We start from the raw sequence: 18,389 nt of genomic DNA on the forward strand, positions 1-18,389 counted from the left end.
ACACACCATGTATATTCAATTTATATACCATAAACACAATAGTAGAAAAGGAAAGGGTCACTATAACAAAGAAATCTGAAGTAACTTCTGAAGGAACCACATGAGTAAACCTTGAGGAAGAATAATTTAACTCAGAAAGGATGGAAAATCAAAGACAGAGACCTGATGTTGAAATATTACAGCAACCCAGTGGCAATGCACTGAAGGGTATGATGGGTGAGGCCAGGAAATGGGTTCAGTGGGGTTAAATTGGACCCAGAGGGGTAAAGAGTGAGTTCAGATAGTAAAGTATATGTAGGACATTTGCCTTGCACACGTAGTCCCAGGACGAACCTTGGTTCAATTCCCAGCATCCAATATGGTCCCCTGAGCTTGCCAGGAGCAATTTATGAATGCAGAGCCAGGAGTAACCCCTGAGCACCACCAGTTTGCCCCCCCCAAAAAAAACAAAAACAAACAAAAAGCCAACCAGCCAAATCTGCCCTCCCCATTTATTTTATTTTATGTTATTTATATCTTCTAGATAGGAATCCTCCTGCCTTTTTCATAGAACCTTGGGACATGAATCATTTTGTTTAACCTCATAGTTCTATGCCTTTCTACAAAAATTGAGAAAAAAATATGTGGATTGGGCTCAGGGGTCAATGATTTCAGGTGCACTGGGTGGGGGAAAAATGGTCAGAATTAAATACCCAAGTCAAAGTCAACGACAATAGAATCAAGATACCCAAACTAAAACAATCTAAACACAAAACAGACCTTTTACAATGGTATATAGGGGGCTAAGGGTGGAGGTATGAGATGCATGCTGGGAACTCTGGTGGAAGGGAGGTTAACACTGGTGGTGGGAACAGCCCTAATTCACACTCACTCTATGCCTGAAATACAACTATGAAGGCCCTGTAATTCACAATGGTCTCAATAAAAATGTAAAAAAAGATAAAAAGAAAAAGAACAAGGAACATCAATGAGAGTGGACGGGGTTTGCTACAGCCACTGGAGAAAATAACCAAAGACCACCTTGGTTGCAGTGAGGATCAGGCTCAGGCGAGAACACCAGCAGGGCCCTTGGCTCTGAGCACTGTGGTGGGATGTTCAGAGAGTCAGAGTGGCACAAGGGAGCAATGAACTTTACCTGTCACACAGAAACATTTCAGCAGCTGAACCACAGGTTCTCTATACCAGGGGCCTAGGTGATCTGCTTGCTGATTCAAAGCATTCTCTCCTAATCCATGGGTTTCTTTCATCTTCTTTGTGAAACTCCCTCATAAAACCTTCTGCACTGAGAACCTAGGGGGTGAGTTTCAAAGCTCTCACTAGTGCTGTGGCTGGATCCTCTCTTCCCCTTTCCATCACCCCAGCCCGATTTCTTCTGCAAAAATTCTTGAGCAGAAGCTAGTGGGCATAAGGTACAGAACAGAGGCAGCAGGCTGGGAAGAAAGAGACAGTGAATGTGATGGAAACAAGGACTCGATTACTGAATGACAGGAAGAGAGGAGAAAGCACTTAGAAGCAGAATTCAGCTGTCAAGTTCAGATTGCTGAAAGAAGAGTCATAGCATTAAAGGGTTAGGGACTCTGAAAGACTGAACTGAGGTAGGAAACAAAAAAGCAGGAGAGAAATCAAGTAAGAAAAGTAAACCTAGAGATGCCCAAAGGGAAACAGCAGCATTTGGGAATGTGGGAGGAGAACTGGCAGCACATGGGGTAAAATAAAATTCACAGTTCGAGATTCGAAGAAGAAGAAGAAGAAGAAGAAGAAGAAGAAGAAGAAGAAGAAGAAGAAGAAGAAGAAGAAGAAGAAGAAGAAGAAGAAGAAGAAGAAGAAGAAGAAGAAGAAGAAAAGAAGAAGAGAAGAAGAAGAGAAGAAGAAGAAGAAAAGAAGATGAAAAGAAGAAGAAAAGAAGATGAAAAGAAGATGATGAAGAAGAAGAAGAAGAAAAGAAGAAGAAGAAGAAGAAGAAAAGAAGAAGAAGAAGAAAAAGAAGAAGAAGAAGAAAAGAAGAAGAAGAAGAAGAAGAAGAAGAAAAGAAGAAGAAGAAGAAGAAGAAGAAGAAGAAGAAGAAGAAGAAGAAGAAGAAGAAGAAGAAGAAGAAGAAGAAGAAGAAAGAGGCTGAAGATAGAACCTGGGACCTGTTCCCTTAGGAATTTTGTTGAATGAATGAATGAATGAATGAGCTTCAAGAAGGAAGAATTAGGCATGGGTTGTGGTTAGACAACCACCCACAGGGAGGTAGTACATGATTTTCATGGCAGAGCTAAGGTCTGATCCTTGGTACATGGACCCCCTAGAATTGGGTTCAAAATAGCCCTGCATATAAATATAAAATAAATATATCTGGTAATAATTTTCAAAGGCAATTGAGTAGAGGCCCAGAAGGTGCATGGTAGGTCCATGGTAGGAAGCTTGCCACAAAGAGCTGGGGAATGTAGTGAGGACAGAGAAGGAACCACTGTGACAATGACAGTTGGAAATGACCATTTTAGACAAGAACTAATTGCTGAAAGGAGGTAAAGTGATAGGCATGATATCCCTTCAGTAACAATATTTCAAACTACAGTGTCTAAAAGGAAAAAAAAAGAGAAAGAGAAAAAAATGTCTACCACTAAAACAGGCAGGGGGAAGACAGGTAGGAAGGTGAGAGGGACACTGAGGACATTGATGGTAGGAAATGTGCACTGGTGAAGGAATAGGTTGTACAATGTACTGACTGTACATTGTATGACTGAAAATCATGAACAACAATGTAACTGTGTATTACAGTGATTCAATTAAATAATTTATTTAAAATTAAAATTAAAGAAATAGCCCTGAACACCTCTAGGTATACTCCCACCAAAACTGAGATATATAATGCCTTAAGTATTTTTCAATTTTTTATAAAGAATTTTATTTCGGGGCCGTGCGGTGGCGCAAGAGGTAAGGTGCCTGCCTTGCCTGCGCTAGCCTTGGACGGACCGTGGTTCGATCCCCCGGTGTCCCATATGGTACCCCAAGCCAGGAGCGACTTCTGAGCACATAGCCAGGAGTAACCCCTGAGCGTCACCGGGTGTGGCCTAAAAACCAAAAAAAAAAAAAAAAAGAATTTTATTTCAATTTACTCATAGTGTAATCCATGAATACTATTCTGTAAGGTCTTTTTTGCGTGTACTCACAGTGAATCATTCACCACAGTCGATTACAGATTACATGTGTTTTTACCATTTTACCATTCTCCAAAGCCCATATCCTGTGTTCATCACTCTGTGCCATCCAAAGTAAGTACAGCCTATTTTTGCCTCTATAGACTTGCCTACTCGAGTTTACATATAAATTGCATCATTATTGGTATTTTATAGGTGTCTTCTTTCATTTCATATAAGGTTCTTAAAATCCAAAGTGTATTAGTCCATTGTTCCCTTTTACACCCATATAACACATTCATTAGCTCATTAATTAGCTGATGGGCATTTGGGTTATTCTGTTTTGAGTATCATAAATAACGTTGTTCTGAATATTCATGTACAAGTATTTATGCCAGTATTTATCCCAGTTTGTTTTGCTTGTTTTTTTTTGTTTTTTTTTTTTTGTTTTTGTTTTTTTGTTTTTTAGCTATCCCAGCAGTGCTCAGGATGTACTCCTGGCTCTGTGCTCAGGAGTCACTCCTGGATGATCTGGATAGGGGAATGATGTATGCTGCTGGAAATCAAACCCAGGTCAGTAGCATGAAGTCTAGTGCCCTATCTGCAGCACTATGTCTCTGGCCCTCCCTCTGTACTGTACTATATTGTACAGTACTGTATTGTCTTAGTAAAAATGTAGAAGTGGAACTGCTAAACCCAGTGCTAATTCCATGTGTAACTGAGAGATTGTCATTCTAATTCCCCAAAGGACCATTTTTACATCCCAGCTGAGAAGGTGGTTCCGATTTCTCCAGATCCTCACCAACACTTAAGTGTTGTTCTGTGGGAAGCCATAGAACCCAGCCGGAAGTGAAGAGCTTGTGGTTGGTCTTCGTTCTGCAGAACTACACACATTTGAAACTCCTGAAAGCTGATAACTCAGATTTCTGGGCGCAGGTCCAGGGTTTCTGATTTCTCCGGTCTGGTGGGGCTGAGATTTTACATTTCTCAAGAGAAATTTTTTTTTCTTTCTCTCCGTTGGTTGTTGTTTGTTTTGTTGTTTTGATACAACATCCAGTACTAGTCAGGGCTTACTCCTAGCTTTGTGCTCAGAAATCAGTCCTGATGGGATCAGGGGTCAATATGAGATCTGGAGATGGAACCCAGGCCAGCCCCCATGCAAGGCAAGTGCCCTACTTGATGTACTATCACTCTGGCTTTGTGCTCAGGGATTCTATTTGCAGGCTGTGGGTATTATATATAGTGCCAAGGATGGAACCAGGGTCAGCAATGAGCAAGGCAAGTGTCCTACATGTTGTACTATCCCTAAGCCAGGGAATTGTTTTCTTCTGGGAACTAGCCTTCATTCTCAGGTGCTGCTAATGCTATTGGTACAAGGAGGATGGTTTAGGTGGAAAAGATAGTTCAGGAGCTAAGTACTTGTGGTGACCGTGGCTTGACCCTTGGTCCCTCAGCACTGCTAGGAGTGATGACAAAGCTCAGAGCTGGAGAAGCCCCTGAGCACTGGGGTGTGGCCTCAGTCCCCACCTCAAAAGAAAAAAAAAAAGCATACTTTGAGAACCAATGATTTTAACCTAAGGGTCAAGGGGAAAAAAGTGCTGCCCTGGGCCTGGAGAGATAGCACAGCAGCGTTTGCCTTGCAAGCAGCCGATCCAGGACCAAAGGTGGTTGGTTCGAATCCCCGTGTCCCATATGGTCCCCCGTGCCTGCCAGGAGCTATTTCTGAGCAGACAGCCAGGAGTAACCACTGAGCACCGCCGGGTGTGGCCCAAAAACCAAAAAAAAAAAAAAAAAAAAGTGCTGCTCATTGGTGCCTTCACTGAGAAAAGTCCTAAAACGCCCTCCTCCTCATCTGCACCTAGACCTGAAATAGGTCCAGACATGGCACTAAGATCACAAAAAGGGAAAGTGACTTTACTCGGCCCTTTCTGGATGTGAAAATATAGTCAGATCCCTTTGGCAAGATGAAAATGCCTGTACTTTATTTGAGAGCAGCCCCTGTGGCTTCAGAGGGAGAATTCTAGAATGGCAGGTCATAAACATTGAATGAGGTCATCTTCATTACAGAATCATGTTCACTTCCAGCCAGTGTCAGACCAAAGCCATTGAGAAAAACTTCTTTCTCACCAAAACCTTGCAACAAAGCTAACTGATAAAATAATTCGGCCCTGCACAGGAAATGCGTAATCCACTGCCTACTTGGAAGGGCCTATAAATAGCTCCTTGGAGAACATTTTCCTATAATTGGCTTTTCACTTCAAGTGAACTATGTGTAATGAATTTCATATTCCTAAATGTTCTTCCTGAGCACAGTACATGGCATATTATGCAGGGTTTTTTTTTTGCATTGAAGTGGAGCTATTCAAATAGCAGCATGCAGAAGTCAGAGGATCTAGGAGGGAGATAGACACAGAAATGGCTCTGGGAAACTAACTGAAGAAGCCCAGATTCCTCAAATAAGGTACATTAAAACAGATGAAATTTTCTCATCTTCACTGAGCTGCCAAATGTGACGTGACCTGAGGACAGTTGAAAACTGTTGAGCTATCTTTCTGCCCTCTTGTCCTTGTTGGGAGGCTTCTGTCTCTATAGCTTGCTGTGCCCTCATGAACACGGAGGAACAGCAAACACCTGGCAGAATTGAAGTGACTGCCTCTGCTGTGTGCTTGAGCTCTGCCTCTACAGTTCCCTCTGAAATCCTCTCAGCTAGTTGAGAGATCTGAGAAACACCTCTTTTCCCTTCCTTCTGGCACCTTGACAGCTTCCCCACACGGGCTTCCTTCAAACCTTCCTTCAACTCCCAGAACTCCACACACACTAGGCTTTGCTTCCATTCTTTCCCCACAGGCTGTGAAGGTTTCTCCCACATTCCTCAGGTTCCTGGGGAAGCTGTTAGTTTAAGGTGGGGTCGTTTAAGTGTGTTTTTTTTTTTTGTTTTTTTTTTTGGTTTTTGGGCCACACCTGTTTGACGCTCAGGGGTTACTCCTGGCTATGCGCTCAGAAATCGCCCCTGGCTTGGGGGGACCATATGGGACACCAGGGGATCGAACCGTGGTCCGTCCTATGCTAGCGCTTGTAAGGTAGACACCTTACCTCTAGCGCCACCTTCCCAGCCCCTGTGCCTCACATATTGAGTGGAGCATTTTCCTGAGAAAACATGCCAGTTCTAGGTAGATAAGATGGCATCCCTGGCTATTGCATTACTCAGAGGATGACCAGAGCAAAGAGAGGAGCAAAGCAACCTTCTGGAGCTGGCCCAAACTCGGCCTCTTCTCTTGCACCTAAAGAAGGAGACTGCTCCCCTGACTTTCCTTTTCAGGAAAAGAATTCTTCTGAAAGGTGGTTTGAAGATTGTGTTTATTTACAATAGGATCCTCCCTAGTAGGTCCTCACCAAAGTCCACGGTGTTCTTGGCAACATGCCACTGTGCCAATCACACACAGAATGGCCCAGTGGCTTTATTTCCTTCTGTGAATGATCAAGACCAAGTGCTACTCTTTTGCCAACCTCAACCTTGCCACCTAGAATTCTATGATGAGCAAGGATATTAATAACTGGTGTTTTGCAAAGAGAAGCAAATGTATTCTTTGCATTTGTGAGGGCACAGCAAGAAAAAGAAAAGGAAAGTACAGCAGCTTGCTTGGCAAGTTCATCACCCAGCTGGATCTTGGGAAAGCCTAACAGAGGAGGACAGGGTGAGGGAGCTTGGAGCCAGGATCCAGCCCTGCTCTGACAGTGATCTGCCAGGAGACCCCGGGCTCAGAAGTCTCTCAGATTCCTCATATTTCACCAAGAAACTACAAGGCACTTTTTCACAGGGACTTACTGGGGGTGAAATGAGCTCATGGAAATACCTGGCCTGTGAGCAGCAGATCCATGTGAACTTTTATTATTATACACTCTTTACTGAGACAATTTAAAAAAACATTGTTTCCAGACGAGATATTACTCAGAGTTAAACAGAGGTGCGCTAGGAAGCCCTGATAAGATATGGGGGAACTTTTTGTACATCTTATGAAATACAGTGCTGCAGATTACTCCTAGTATGTGACATTTTGGAAAATGCAAAACTGGAGAGTGACAAGATCAGTGATTGGAAAGCTTCGTGGTGAGAGAGGAGTGTACACATGGAGAGAACAGAGGATTTTGGAGAGACAGTAAAACTACTGTCTACCACAGGCTACCTTGATATGATGGTATGTAAAGCACATGCTCTTACGTATCTGTCAAAATCTACTATATATGAAAATCCAAAGGTGACCCCTTCATATCCACTATGCACTGGCTACTCAGGGTACATCACTGGGGCCTTGTCAGTGCAATTAGTGTGCTTTTCTGGGAGAAATCTGAGACAAGAAGACTTGAGAAGGGAGATTTGGAGCATATGGGAACTTAATACCATTCAACTGTGTTGTGAACAGAAAACTTCTCTATTTCAAGTTCGGGATGGACATTTAGAACTCTTTTTTTGGAAGTACTCCCAAACTCCCAGGCTTCTGAGCCAGTGAGTCTCTGTTACTGGTGTTGAAGAGTCCTCATTCTCACAAGGATCAGGCTTTATGTCTTGATGCGGTATTTTTCTTCTCTTAACAACGAAGTCATTGTCTGATGATTCATAGAACTTGTAATTTATCTCTGAATTTTTGAAATAAATTTGTACTCAGAAGTCCAAATTCACACATGGGCTATTAATTTTTTTTGTAAAAAAATTCTCCCTCTATCTTATGCTTTATTATAAAGACTGTGATATTATCTGGCAGGACCACTGTTGTTTACTTTAAAGTTTGGTATTTAATCTACTGATTACTGTGGGCTAATGTGGGCCCTAAACTAGTGCCAGAAGTGTGGTAGTAACACACACTGTCTTGTCTATATGTAATGTTACTTCTCCTTACCCAGTCAGTATTTTGAGACTTGAATTGGATCAGTGGTCTTGATTAGGATTTGCAACAGATCCATCTTCTGTGATCATAAAGACTACAGCAGTTGAATTGTTTAGCTGAGATCTTTAGATTGATATATATATGTATATATGTATATATTTGACTATAACAAAAGTTCAACCCTCCATAAATTTTCATTTTTAAAAATTATTTGGGGTTCCTTGACATATCACTGCATAATTTAATCAATAATCCACATTCTTTTTATGATGAGGTCCCCAAATGGTTCTCTGGGGGTCCTAATTACACTTTCTATGATACTCAATCAGCTGGGCCAGTGGTTCAATGTTACGAGCACAAGAATGTGGTGCTCCAGGAGTTCTTCCCTACCAGGGACCACCAGGATGACTACAGTGATGCTAAGGAATCTCCAGGGCAGTGCAAAGGATCTCTGCAGTGCCAGAAATTAAATGTAGGCTGGACGTATGCAAGAATTGCGTCTTAACTTCTGTTCCCTATCCAGGGCCCAAAGTCACACTCTTTGCAAAGACTAACCACATTGAGACCTTTTCCAACTTGGTAATACCATTTTGAAATGGCTTATTTTGCTCCCAGGAGCAGACATGAATGATGCACAGGCTATGATCCAGTTTGACTATTAATGGTAGAGAAAACTGTATGGACAGCACCACCTCCAAGAGACCCATCTTCATTTCTTTAAAATCCATGAGGCACTTTGTTTTCTGGTTGAGCCCTTGTTGGCCTTGTTTTTCACACTGCTTCTAAAGGAAGCCCTTCTTGGCCAGGCCAGTCTATTCATGATCAGCTTCAGCAACTGCCAGTGAAAGGAGTGGAGTCCAAATGCTCTCAACTACCAGAAGCCCACCCCCTCTGCGGCCATCTGCAGTCTGTTTGGCTGCTGACTGTCCATCCCAGGTCGTCACAAGGTCCCTTTAGCCTGGTAGCATCTGGAGTAAGAACAGTCGCACCTGACCCCCCTCCCCATGGCCCAGAGGGAGAAAGAAGCCCCAGTACTAGACAGCAAAGCCCAAGTGCCTAGGACAAGGCTCTGCCATGCTCACTTTCCTGAAAGATCACAGATGGACTTTTCTGCTCACTCCCTAAAGAGAGGCAAGGTAGGTCGGGGTCTCTTTGCAGAGAGGAAGGGAGGTAGCTGTCAACTCTGTATTATTACATCCTGCTACTAGCACTCTTGTCACTCACTATTCATCATGGACACCTTTGAGGACAGTGAAAACTACTTGGTTGAGGAAAAGAAGGAAGAAAGACAACGCAAAATTAAAAAGAAAATCAAAACAGAACTTGTTCTCCTTTGGAGACAAGTGACTTTGAAACTGTGATGCACCTAAAGCCATCTCCTCTCCCTATTCTTCCTCATCTTCCTCCTCTTTATCCTCCTCTTCCTCCTCTGCCTCCTCCTCCTCTTCTTCCTCCTTCTTCCTCTCTTCTTCCTCCTCCTCCTACTCTTCCTCTTCTTCCTCTTCCTGCTTCTCATTGTCCTCCTCCTCCTTCTCTTCCTCTTCTTCCTTCTCTTTTTCTTCTGCCTCCATTCCCTCCTCCTTTCCCTCCTCTTCCTCCTTCACCCCCTCTCGTCAGAACCGAAGCCCCAGAAGAATTGCTTTTCTTACAATGGATGCTTGAAGCTCCTGGCAGCTGATTATTTTTCAGAAAGAGAATTAGACAAAAATAATACAAGTGGGAAATAAAGAGAATGACCTAGTTTACAAGGGGGAAAGTTCTGTGTGAGTGCTCTCTGGTCTAATTGAGGGGGGTGTGGGGTTGCATGCCCAAATAAGGCCCAATTAGGTCGGGTCTGCTCTGGAGAGGGGCGAGAAGGATAAAGGGAGCCCCGGCACCGGGGGGGGGGGGGGGATCTCCCACCACCCTCCCATTTCCCAACAGATGCCCACCGAGAGACCCTCAGAGCGTCAGGTGCGATAGGAAAGAACTACTCAAGGGTACCCCCTTTCCAGGGATCCGGGAGGAAGGGAAGGCTCGAGGGCCCAGGGGACCCGGGAAAGGGTGCCGCACCCGGGGTGTTTGGGAAGGGAGACTCCCCTTCCCCACCCCCACCCCCCACTGCAAGGCGGCTTGTGCCTCCGTGGCCTTTCTGCCTGGTACCCCACCTTGGCGGAACTAGGCAGGGCTTTGCGGGCTCTGGGTCTTCCCTGACCTGTTCACAGTCCTGGGGAGAACCTGCCGCGGCCGCGCATCTGCGGGGCTTTGCGGGCGCGGGGCGAGGGGCTTCCCATTCCCTGGTGCGCACTCCAGCATCTCTTGCTCTTGGATTTCCGCCTGTCTCCTCCCACAGGGGATGGGGGGAAGGTCACGTATGTTTGGGAAAATATGTAGGTCAGTGGAACATTTCCTGCGCTGCTGCAGGAGAGGAGGGCTGGTGGGGTGGGTTGGAGGGGAGGGCGAGGTACCACCGAGCCCCTGCGTGCAGCCCCCCTCCCCCAGCCCCGCCGGCCTCTGCAAGGAGGGCCGCCCCGAGAATCCCTCTTCATCCTGACCTGCTCTCCCCGACGGGAGAGGTTCGCCTCCCGGCATGGGACTCTGGCCATGAGACCTCCCCGCGGTCTCTGCGTTCCCGCTAGCTCTGTTGAGGTGCCCCCCGACCCTCTCCCCGACCTTCCCATATCCAAGATCCGCTGGGGGACGGCGCACGGCCATGCCTAGCTCTGGCAGGGGCCACGACAGTCTTGGGCGGGCTTGGCGAGGGTCTTTAGGCGTTGGGCAGGAGGCAAGGGGACAAGCGTCCTTGCGCTGCGAAGTGACAACTTTTCCCGGACCTCGGCGGGCAGTTGTGCGCCACCCTGGACGGCCCGGGCCGGCGCGCAAGGGTCTCGGGGCTCGGGGCAGCCAAGGGTCCCTGGGGCGCGCAGGTCGTGTGGGTCGGGGACGCGGGGAGATGCGGGCGGCCAGCAGAGCGCAGCGCGGGCCGCAGCCGAAGAGGAGGAGAAGGAGGAGGAGGAGAAGAAGGAGAAGGAAGAGGAGGAGGAGGAGGAGGAGGGCGGAGGGAGAGGGCGCAGGGAGGAGGGACGGGGTGGAGGCAGAGGCAGAGGCGGCGGCGCGGTCCCCCGGTTCTGCGCGCCCGGGACTCCGCCGCACCGCACCCGCACTCGCACCCGCACGGCCGCTCGCAGCAGCCGCGAACCCCGGAGCCCCGCGCGCGCGGCGGCGGCCGCACCAGCCCGACCGCGCCTCCCGCCGCCGCCGCCGCCGCCGGGGAGAGCGCGCCGCGCCCGCCCGCCCGCCCGCAGTCCCGGCTTCCCGCGGCCCCCCGCGCGCGGCTCCCGGCGGCTCCCGGCGGCTCCCGGCGGCGGCGGGAGGCGCGTCTCTCCGGCCCGGCCCGCTGCGAGGTAAGCCCGGACTGGGCGCGGAGGGCCCGGGATGCGGGACGGGACGTGCGCGTTGGCTCTGGGGCTCCGCCACCTGCTCGGAGGCGCGAGGCCCCGGGGGATTCTCGGGGGGCGCGGGCTGCGTGGCGCGGGGGTCCGGGGAGCCGCGGAGTCGGCCTCTCCTCCTCCCGGGTCCCGCCGCGCCTTGGGGGCGCACCGCGTCCTGCGGGGCTGCGTCGGCGTCTGGCCACTGGGGCCGGAGGACAAGATGCCCCGGACCCCGGGATCTGCGTGGGGGGAGTCCCGCTCAGGGGCAGGAGATGGAGGCCGCGACCGGGCGGCTTTCCTTAGGAGCGCCCCATCTGCGCCCTGGGCGCGCGCTCCCGGGCCGTGGAGAGCCCACCTGGAGGCAGCGCCGACTCGGACCCCGGTTTTGGACTTGGTTTCCCTTCCCGCCGGGTGGGGCTCGGTCCGCCTACAGCGCGCCTAGGGCGCAGCTCCCCAATTTGGAGGATTCGAAGGCGTGCTGTTTTCTGGGCAGGTGTGACCACGCTTGGCTCCGGTTTGGGTGCCCTGGTGGCTCCGGATGGGGTGGGGTGGGTTAAGGTGGGGTGGGGGGGGGTTCCAGTTCAGATCCAGCCCTACGGCCCCGCCTGCTCCAGGTCAGAAAGTTTTGTTTCCAGCTCCGTGGTTCCTGGGTTCGTTCCATTGGACCCACATGAAATCCAAACGCAGTTCCAAAGAATCTCACATGGGTCGTGGGGCCTGGGTCTGTGCCTAAAGTTAAACCCCCCCCCCCCATCAACAGGTGTGTGGAGGGGTCCGAGAGGAGAAACTTCCCTGACTTTAGCATCAGCTGTTTTGCTCAGGACTCTGGCTGATGTTTCTTTGCACCACTCTTCATGAGTGGTGATGACATTGATTTTATCAGGTGGGGAACATTCTTGTCATTTGGAGCTCAAATTGGCTTCTTTCATAGACGAGGGTTTTCCCATTTGGACTTTCCAGATAATGGGCTTGAAAGAAACGTGGGACAAGCTTTTTAGCCTTGTTGCCCACATGTAGACCCTGGCCAGTGAATTGACAGGCTCAGTTTGGCCTGCTTTACAAGAGCTGTGGCTGTACTGACCCATAAGAGATTCCGGTTCAGAATCCAAAGGCTCATAATAATTAGTTCTGTCTTTCTGCTGCTAAGATTTCCTTAAATTAAAAAAAAAAAATGTTTGCCCAGAATAACCCCTGAATGTATTTTAAAATAACCTTCTGATGAATGTGATACTGAAAGGGTGCGTCTGACTTGGACCATTATTTTACAAAAGTGAAGGGGAAAAATCGGTATTTCCTTCCATCACTCAGCCAGGACCTGTAGATTGGCATTTCTCAGCAGTCTGCTTAAAGATTTAGTTAAAAATAAAGTGTGCGACATAAAGGCATTCTGTAATTGTCTTCCATTTCGCGGAGAGATGTAACTTAAGAAAATGGTAACTGTGCTGTTTTTAACCACTTTCTCCTTGGAAATCCATGTGCGCATTTAGTTTGCCGATCTGTCCCACTGTGTACAAATGCAGAGTCGGTTTTCGTCTCACTGCTCCCCTGAGTGATTCCTATAGAGGCAAGACAGGGGAACCGTTGTACAGGAAATATGTTATTAATAAAACGTTACCCTCCGAAGCATTCAACCAACTGAGGCTTTACTAATTAGTGCAATGAAAAAAATTGCCTGGTATGACTGAAGACAGCAGCTAAAGAATTCGGCATGATGTTGAAAATAGCCACTGATTTTAAGTTCATTTGGCTCATTTAGGGTTTGAGCCCTTTTCTGTTTTTGGCTGTTTAACAATAAAAATAATCAACAACCCCAAAGCAAATGAAAATGATAAAAATAATAATGTGACAGATAAATTCTCTCATGAGTTTCTTAAGTTGAATTTATCTATGTCTTGGAACAGTGCTTCTTAACTCTGGACAACTTTTATTGATAGCACTTAGGTTATAAGTTCAAAATTAATGGCTTCACATTAAAAGAATAATGCATGCAATTTTTTTTTTCCGGTTGGGGGCCACACTAGTGGCACTCAGTGGTTACTTTTGGCTCTGTTCTCAGAAATCACTCCTGGAAGGAAAGTTCAGGGATGTCAGGAATCAAACCCAGGCCAGCCACATGCAAGGTGAATGCCCCACCCACTGTACTATAGCTCCAGCCCCCCACAAACATCTTTAATACATTAATTTTTCTTAAAGTCTTTGAAACTTTAAGAGCCTAGGGGCTGGAGCGATAGCGCAGCAGTAAGGCTTTTGCCTGGAACATGGCTGACCTAGGATGGATCTGGTTTCGATTCCTGGTGTCCCATATGGTCCCCCAAGCCAGGAGTAATTTCTGAGCATATAGCCAGGGGTAACCCCTGAGCATCACCTATGGCCCAAAAACCAAAAACCAAAATCAAAACAAAACAAAAAAGCCCAAAGGGCTAAGTTTTTTTCCTTAATTTTTATTTTATGTTAATTTAAAATGTTTAACACTCACTTATCTGTGGTATATAAAAGAACTGGATGAGGAAATGTAGTAAGGGCGTGCTTAGATCACCTTTTTTTTTTTCATTTTTAAGTCAAGTGTGTGTCTTATTATTTATATGAAAAGAAGTTTGTTTTCCCTTCATGCTTGGAACACTGACTGTCCCATGTTGACCCCATCCACAAACACCATGACTTGTCTCTCACAAGACGTCAGATTGTGAGGTGTTGAAAATAGCCCAGTGACTCAGGGCTCTGGCTTTTTTATCCCAAGGATTTCATAGGCTGCATCAGAGAAGCGTCTAATTGAGTTTCACATTGAAGTCATTGAAATGATACTTGATGTGTAGTCTGATTACAGAAACAATATTCATTCTATTCGTGGTAATGATGGGAAGTCAGGAACTGTCAGATTCATGGTCCCCAAAGCATCTCCCTAAGAGGCCTTGTTCATATTAGCTGTCCGGTAATGAATAGATTAATTGAATTGTGGATAATAGTTAGCCAAAGGTTAGACATTTCCGCATGTTAACGGAGGCACTTAACTGTGAGTAATTCGGTTAAAATCTGAGAATGATTAATCACCCCTTAGAGCACCGAATAAACATTACATGTGAGCATATGTCTCAGGGAAGCCCTTTTTTAATCCCCTGACCCTTCCCTTCATGGTTGTGGTACCTTCAACTGCATATGCTTGTCTTAGTGCCTGCCCAGTGTGGTATGCCTTGAGTGCATGCCGATACACACACTGCTCATCTGGTACTCACATGGCCTTGGAGCTGGTGTGGTTGCTGGAGACCACACCCCTTTGTTGCGGTGCTTCCACACACCCAGATGTGGTCTGGTCCCTGGGATCTCAGACTTCAGAGCTACAAGGCAAAAGAGAGTTGTACTCATCACAAGAGACGACACCATTGGATCATGTGTACAAAGCAGGTTCTAAACCTACTACTTCTCCATCCCAATGGGTCTATAGTCTTAAATATTTTTTGTTAAGTGTCTTATTATTGAGGTTCTGTGATCTGCAGTAATGTTAATAATGATGTATTATTAATTCCAGCACTCTCCATCCTCCAGTCCCCAAGCACCTCAAGTCTCCTTCTTAGCCTCTACCACCAACTTGGTTGTAGAGCAGTTCTCCTGCTGTGTTACCTTGCACCCTCCCATCTTTTGCCACTTTACAGCACATTTTTAAATCATTGGAAGCAAGACATCACTTCCCTGTTCCATCCCTGCAGGGTCTGAGTTCAATGCAGCCCCTGACCAGGAACCCACTGCCTGACATGCCTCCAGATCTATCCCTGTTTGACCTGGAGTTTGTGGCTGTCAGACAATCTTAAAAATATGGGACAAGAGGCTGGAGCGATAGCACAACAGTAGGCCATATAGGTTATTTGCCTGGTACATGGCCAACCAGGGACCAACCAAGTTCGATCCCCATCATCCCATATGGCCCGCTGGGTCTACCAGGAGTGATTTATGAGTGCAGAGCCAGGAGTCACCCCTGAGCACCACCGGGTGTGGCCCAAAACCAAATATATATGGGACAAAGGTGAAGCGGAAGCCTCATACAATCTCAGGGGATAGGGGAGATGTGGGTCTGGAGGCAAACACTGACACGGGAAATAATCCCAATAAAGCCTGCGGGTCTCAGAAAATAATCCACACACAGTTCAGGAGATAAAACAAGTTTAGGAACTTCCACAGCTAGCCTTCTGCTCCTAGCAAGCAGATAGCTCAGTTGAAACCACAAGTAGTTTCTCCCTGACACCCACGGGCTTATTAGAAACCCAAGGACCACTCTTTGAGGTGGAGAGCAGGTGGCCTAACACCAATCCAAAAGGTGTTTCAATCCAAAGGTTCTTCCATCCAATGAGTAAAGGAGAAATATCCTGAATAGAATTGAAATAAATTAATCCAACACAAAGAAAAGAGCAGAATCCTCTCCTCTGAGGACCATCAGCCTATTCTTAGGTGGATGAAACTCATCTGTCAGTGCTTCCTGGCTTAGGGTGAGGTACCTGAAACGGATCTGCTCAACCAGCCATGCTTTATACTCCATACTTCCTCCTGACACCATCCGAGGAGGGGTCTCACCTGTGCTTTGATGCCCTGATTTTAGGGATTGTGATCTGGGTGGGCCTTGACATATCCAGCTGGTCAGTCTGTCTGTTTGTCTGTCTCTCTATATCTATCTCTATCTCTAATAAAGATCCACTTCGAAGAGTTCTGCTTATTATCCTTTGTAATTGACTAGATATTTGGGCCACTGTTCTCCATCCTTATCCCACCAAACTAAAGCTTAAAAAGTAAATTCTAAGAGTGTGGCAATGGCAGGAAAATGTTGAGAAGGTGAAATAGAGAATGACTTAGAGTGAGGGCAGATATGGTATATGAGGAGCAGGTGTAATGAAGGTATTGAGCTTCTCTGAGCACCCGGGATGCAGAGCCAAGGTTAGTGGGCCAGAGACTAAGGGACCCAGGATACTTCTCACAGGCTTTTCAGCTTTTCTGAGGCTGAGATTGATAATGTCCCCAGGTCACTGAGAATCACCGGGTCTTCCTGAAGGCACAGCCCATCGAAAGACAAACTGACACTGCGATTCATTCTCCTGGCCACGTGTTGACCAAAAATGGTGCCACACAGTTTCATGAATGATATTGAACTCCATAAAAATATTGATACTGGAGCACATTTAATAATTATTTTGCTATTATAAAGCTATAGTATTTTTTATAAGTGCAGCTCTCAGCTCCTCATCCCCTTCTCCCAGGCAGTCACTGCTGACCAGGTTGACTCGATTCTGTTCTGCCTCTGACAAGCATTCCAAGCTCGTTTACATACACACTGACTTGTGCATGTTTTTTTAAGTAAATTGTTGGTTTTATGCATATGATTTAGTGATTTTATGGTATAAAACTCAGGGAGTTAGTTTTTCTTTTTAAAGACAAGTCTTTTTGGGGCTGGAGAGATAGCATGGAGGTAGGGTGTTTGCCTTGTATGCAGGACGGTGGTTCGAATCCCAGCATCCCATATGGTCCCCCAAGTCTGCCAGAAGTGTTTTCTGAGCATAGAGCTAGAAGTAATCTCTGAGCACTGCCAGGTATGACCCAAAAACAAACAAACAAACAAACAAAATAAATAAAAACTAGTCTTTCAGAATATGGTATCAGAAGTATGTAGACACTTCATTTTAATCTGCCTGTTGTTGACATTCATTGTGCATTGTTTCTACTTTTATACTATTGCAATCATTGTAGGTATGAAACATCCTTATCTATAAATCTTCTTTTTTTGATTTTCTTCAACAAAGAATTTTAGGAAATTCCTAGTGGAAAGGCATCTCTGTCTGAAACATTAATCAATGCTTTCAACTTGATGTCTAAAATAGCTTTGTTCATGCCCTCTTTTGTTTGATTCTATCAACACAATCAAGATCAAAATGAAAAAAATATTGGACTGAAGAGAGAGCATAGCAGGTAGGGTGCTTGCTTTACACTAGGCCAACCCAGTTCAATCCCCAGCATCCTATAAGGTCCTCCTTCCCCCAGAGCACAACCAGAAGCAATTCCTGAGTGCAGATCCAGGAGTAAGTCCATCTGGGTGTGGCCTATGAAAAACAAACAAATTTTTTTAATTTATCAAGATAAAATTTTTATGAATTTTAAATGTTTATGTATTTTCATAAATAAAGTATGAGATAGTACCAATTGAAATTTTCTTTTTTGTTTTTTGTTTGTTTGTTTGGGGAAGATAACTGATGGTGCTCAAGGCTTTACTTTACACCTGCTCTACACTCAGGAATCATCCTTGGCAAGGCTCAGGGGATCATGTGTGGTGAGGATTGAACCCATGTCTGTCAGATGCAAGGCAAGTGCCCTACCTGTTGTACTCTGTATGGCTCCAGTCCCAATTTGAGTTTTCTATTCTGCCTTAACCTGATTTTGGCTCTTTGATGTAAGTCCTACACAATGTCATGAGACAGTCCATGTAAATATCAGGCAGTGACTATATTTCTGGTGAGGTGACTATATTTGTGAGGGTACAAAAGAGAATATTTGAAGTGGAGTCTTTCTATGGAAGTTAAGTAGATGGGATGAGTCTGCCATGATCCTAAATTACCTTAAATGTAGTAGACCCAAACCCTCCAACCATCTATTTCCTAGGGAATTCAGAGGCTCTTCTCAATCCTCCAGAACTCTCAATCCAGTCTGAGGTGGATACAGCTTTTCTAAGATTTCCTGAGTGCACTGAAAACCCAAACAATAGAATTTGTTTTCAGACTTTCAGCAATAGCACAGCAAGTCACAGATGGGCTCTTTTCAGGATCACAAAGAAATAAATATCCCAAATTTTTTTCAAGGAGAATCTTTGGACCACACCCAAAAGTGCTTAGGACTTATACTCTATGTCCAGTGATCATTCCTCATGGGGACAGAGGAACCAGCTGGTATGATGGGGATGAAATTTGGAACTTGGACCAGCAGCCTTAGGATCTCTTTGTACCTAA

The 18,389-nt window shown here is 46.1% G+C and overlaps 1 protein-coding gene across 1 annotated transcript in view; it reads left to right on the forward strand.

Moving 5' to 3' along the window:
* Positions 1-11,333: 11,333 nt before the first annotated feature.
* Positions 11,334-18,389, forward strand: part of NPAS2 (neuronal PAS domain protein 2) — a 166,623-nt gene continuing 159,567 nt past the window's right edge. Inside the window, 1 exon segment of the mRNA XM_049785143.1 lies at positions 11,334-11,388. The gene's annotated coding sequence lies outside the window, so the exon portion shown is untranslated.

This window comes from Suncus etruscus, chromosome 12 (assembly GCF_024139225.1).
Source record: "Suncus etruscus isolate mSunEtr1 chromosome 12, mSunEtr1.pri.cur, whole genome shotgun sequence".
NCBI lineage: Eukaryota > Metazoa > Chordata > Mammalia > Eulipotyphla > Soricidae > Suncus > Suncus etruscus.